Below are 5,067 nucleotides of genomic sequence, written 5' to 3'. Positions count from 1 at the left end.
AAATTAAATCTGAAGACAATAATAAAAATCAAGTAGTAAATCTGATTCATTGTAAAATTTTGCCCTTATTCTCAAGGAAATACACAGAAGCTGAAGTGAAGGAGGAGAAAATCCAGCAAAACATAACTAACCTGATAAAAGTTTCAGAGCTACAAGAGAGAAGACCATAAGAGACAAAGAAAAATTGAAGAGGAACTGAGAAAGGTATGAAAATCCGAAGAAAGAGCAGTATAAACCTTCTTCTGAGTTGAGCTCCATATATGGACGTGGCAGAGATTGAGAAACGGAAGGTAACATGTGTGTAGAAAGCTAAAATAGTTGAAATTCCCAAACTAACCCTACGACCCCAAGCTCCTCTCGCTAGTTGTTTCTATAATAGTAGTAATGTATAGCTTATTAGTATTTTATAATATTTATAACATTTTAAAATTACCAAAATATTTTTATTTTAATATATATATATTTCACTTTAATAGTTTATTCTTATTAACTAAGATTAACTAGTATATTTTGGTAGTATTTTTATTTTTATTTTTGTTCAATGAGAAAGAATTGAATTTGGGCCAATTGGGAACTCATTTTCGGATTGGGCTTTTTACCTATTTATACCATATATCAAAACTTATTACCCTCAATGTTTAAGGTTTGTGTTTATTACATTTAAAAATACCAAATTACCATTTCTATACCATAATTCAAATTAGGGATATAATTAAGGGTTCATTTTTATTAGGCATAATTATAGGACTGTATCTTCTCACTTTCTCTTTCCTTTCATCTCAACTGTTCACAACACACACAAAACTCACGATGCTCCTATGCTTCCTCTCGTTGATCATCCCCAATTGCCCACCACCGTCGAAGAATATCATATTTTCAGATTCACAAGAAAATTTTAAATTCTTTGATCGAACCACTTGAATTCCCACTGGAAATAATAATGGCAGAGAGTTCGAAATTCTTTGACCTCTTTTTTTTGGCAGTGGTTGGTTTTGGCTGAATTTCAGATTGAAACTCGAAGAAGAAGAAGAAGAAGAAGAAGAAGAAGAAGAAGAAGAAGAAGAAGAAGAAGAAGAAGAAGAAGAAGAAGAAGAAGAAGAAGAAGAAGAAGAAGACATATTTCCAGAATTTGTAGATATTTTGTAGTCAAATTGTAGTCAAATTAGAAAAATTGTAGATAAATTGTAGACTGTTTTTTGCAGAAGATTTTGTAGAAGCTTTAGTCGTTTTGGATTTGTGAAAACAGAAAATAATGCATCTACAATCAGAATACAAATAATCTACAATTTATCTACAAGATATCTACAAAATAGATACATTGAATTTTAATATCCAAATTCTCATTTCAATTGTAGCATAATTGGCATTTTCGACATAATTGTAGAAGATTTGTAGAAGTTTTAGTCTTCCCAATCTACAATTCATCTACAATTTATCTACAATATATCTACAATTCTACAATTTAACTACAATTTATCTACAATTTCTGGAAATACGTCTTCTTCTTCTTCTTCTTCTTCTTCTTCTTCTTCTTCTTCTTCTTCTTCTTCTTCGAGTTTCAATCTAAAATTCAGTCAAAACCAAGTCTAATCTTCACCAAAACCCCTCAAAATTGAGATATAAACTCCTAAACATATTCCGAATTATTTACAACAACACCCAATCCAAACAAATAATGATTTTTGAAAACCCAAATTTGAATTCAAAGCTTTCAAGCTTTTTAATGGCTATCAATGGTGGAAAATATATGGAAGAACAGATGAAGATGAAGATGAAGAACAGAAATCTCCTTTCCGTTTGATTGCTAGAGCTTCAGTAGCTTGCGTTTTTTGAGAATTGTAGTTGAGTGAGAGAAGAGAGATCTCTTTCCGTTGAGGAAGGAGAGAATTACGCAGCAATTCGAATTTAATGTTGACAGAATCACACGCAGATCTAGTGCCTTCATTTTAGCGCGTTTTTTATGGCAAAATCTATCTATTTTTGGATTGGTATATAATTTGTAGTAAAAGTGTGGACTACACGGGTAAATAACAAATTATGAATATTTTTGATAATAAGGTTTGATATATGGTATAGATAGGTAAAAATCCCTTTTGAATTTTAGTGGTTCAGCAAGACAAGGACCCATTCTTCTCAACCCATTAGCCCACTCCCACTTAAATGCAAAATTTAATGTTAGTTATCTATTCTCCTCCAATGTAATGGCCCATATTAATTCGTACACTCATATTTAAACCCAATTATAACTAAACTCTAAACTATCTTTTAATCTCCTAAGAGACCAAAATACAAAGGGAGGCATCCGTTGATTCTTTATTCTTCAATTTCACCAGAAATCAACAGCACCCACGCCCTCCTTGACAAAAGATCTGTCGTTTCCCGTCCCCACCTTTTGACTTCATCTTCTTGTTTTTTCAATTGAAAAGAAACACACACAATAATACACATAGATGGGAACGAAACAGTGATCAAATTAGGGGTGGGAATTCTGAAAAAAATAAATAAATAAAAAAGGAAAAACGCTACAAGGAGGCTACGTGAGTTTGACGATGCACTAATAAAAATTCTTAAGTTTCTATTTGGTTTCCTCCCTCTGGTTCCTCATTGATGGAGGGGTTTAGAAGGTTGAATAAAAAATACTCCTTCTATAACGTTGACGCATATCTCTAGGCCCTCCTATAAATGAATTTGGTAGAAATGTTTGTTTTCCAACATTAGAAGCATATCGTTCACCAAGTCTTAAAATGTCAAGAAGTCCATTTAACGTATCCATTCTGAACAAATCTTGATTGAAGAAAACAAAATCCATTCTTTGAGTCTCCAATTTTATATATTCATCAACCGAATATTGTTGAAGTAATCTCCCTGTATGTAGAAGTTCATCTTCATCATCGTTTCTCATCTGGAGCCTGTAACTATAGTATTCACGAACTGAAACTGTATCTCTCTTTTGTTTTCCTTTTTGCATAACTTGATCTTCCATATCAAGATATCCGTCAACAGAGGTGAAGTTTTTTATATTTGGTAATTGTTCCAAATCAGACAACGCATAATTTTTAGGCATATTTTCTTCCCCATGAAACTTTTTAATGCCACAATGCCACCCGCTTTGGCCATATGGAAATAGTAAAGGATACTGTAAAGGATTATAACACCCAAAATAGTAGTTCACTCTTTGAGTTCTATTGCTGTGAGTATAAATTTGAATGTGCGGTACATGAATAGCACCAACATCATTCCCATCAACCCATATAGCTGCAACCTCAGTAGTACTGGGCAAGTTAAATATTCGTTGATCCAATCCAGAGTTACATTTAAGTGCGATGTGATAGTTCTGTAAGTTCGAAATCTCAGATAAAGTTCGTAAAAATATAGAATATGGATTATCTTTCAGTGTGTCTATCAATTCCCACACTATTAATTCATCTATTTTATTAGAGCAAGCCATTCTATTTGCAATCTCATTGTCGTTATCATAAAAGTACAACTGCAAATTTTTAGGCCTTCTCTCTGCAGGATATAAATCATCTATAAAGTGATACATTTGACCTTGAACTCTGAATGTATATATACCACGATTTCTTTTGGCTAGATCTTTATCGTAACTGACACCAAGCGAGCTAAAAGCAAACATATTATTATACGTTCTAATATATGTCTGGAAGTGCTTCGATTTTGCAGAAGATCCTAGATATAAATTTCTCAATGCAGGTGCCATTTTATGATAAGTCAACTTAACTGTACCGTTAGCACAACAAAATGAAGGTGATTCATACTGAAATTTTTTAGCCGAGCAGAATTCACAATTTGGCACTTTTTTAAGTGGAACATAGTCAGAGCGTAATCGGATATTATTAGGCATATTTCTCTTTTTTCCATAACCAACATTAGTCAATTTTTTCTTATTCTTTACATGACCTCCATACGCCAATCAGACTTAAGAAGAGGAAAAAATTATGAAACAGCAAAAAAGTAGAAATGATATGTTATGTTCATACTAACCGTCAGCCAAAATCGGCTCAATCGGATATTATTAGGCATATTTCTCTTTTTTCCATAACCAACATTAGTCAATTTTTTCTTATTCTTTACATGACCTCCATACGCCAAACAGACTTAAGGAGTGGAAAAAATTATGAAACAGCAAAAAAGTAGAAACGATATGTTATGTTCATACTAACCGTCAGCCAAAATTGGCTCAAAGGATGTAGCACTTGACTCATTTGAAGTGTCTGATGTAGAACCTGGTGCAACACGATTATGGATTAAACATTTGAGCATAGTAGATGTTGAATTGTCAATGATCAAGGTTACATGATTACCTTTTTCAAAAACATGAAAAGGGTACACCACATTTTTCTCCTTGTGAAGCACATCGGGTGGCGTACAAACTTCACATTCAATGATTTCTGCAAGAATCTTTTTTAACAAACATGAGAATCATATGGGCATAACTGTTTCACATGCGCACTCATATATGTGTACATATATATGTGTGGAAAAGACAGATAGTGCATTTAATATTCTAACTTGTTTTTGGCATAGAAGAAGAGGCTGCAGCAGCAAAATTACCTGGCATTACAGATGTTGGTTCAACAAGATTGACATAAGTTTTACTTGTGAGAAGACGATTAGTTGTTGTCTCTCTTTTTTTTAGACGTCGTTGCTACAGAAGCGCATTCTTTTCAGCCATGGTCATATTGTTGTACACTTCGCGTCATTTGGCATTCTTATCATAGGCTTCTGTCATTATGCAAGGACGTTTTTTTGTTTGATGAGGATCCATTGTTAAGAGAACTTGAGTTATACAAATATCAGTATTCTAATCACAGTACAAACCTACATCAGAAAAATAAAGATTAAAAGGAATAGTAACTTGCCATATATCAATTTTAAGTCTTAGGCTTTCTCATTAAGCAACTCGATTATTTTAATGATAAGACGAACAAACATAGAGATTAAATTGAACCATGTCGAATTGAACATTGTAATCCAAAAGGCTGTAGGCACGAAAAAGAGTATTTGTTTGTGTTTAGACAAAGTGATATGAAGCACAAATATTTGTAA

At 32.9% G+C, this 5,067-nt stretch overlaps 1 long non-coding RNA gene across 1 annotated transcript; it reads right to left on the bottom strand.

The window, feature by feature from the left end:
* Positions 1–1,366: 1,366 nt before the first annotated feature.
* Positions 1,367–4,432, bottom strand: LOC138880293 (uncharacterized). The gene is made up of 3 exons (XR_011402804.1): positions 4,323–4,432; positions 4,182–4,244; positions 1,367–1,563 (listed from the first exon to the last, which is right to left on the bottom strand). It is a non-coding gene; the product is annotated as an uncharacterized lncRNA (long non-coding RNA).
* Positions 4,433–5,067: the final 635 nt, after the last annotated feature.

The sequence above is a fragment of the Nicotiana sylvestris genome, chromosome 1 (genome assembly GCF_000393655.2).
Source record: "Nicotiana sylvestris chromosome 1, ASM39365v2, whole genome shotgun sequence".
NCBI lineage: Eukaryota > Viridiplantae > Streptophyta > Magnoliopsida > Solanales > Solanaceae > Nicotiana > Nicotiana sylvestris.
Note: the sequence above shows the minus strand (reverse complement) of the source record. Positions and strands in the feature narration are given on the sequence as shown.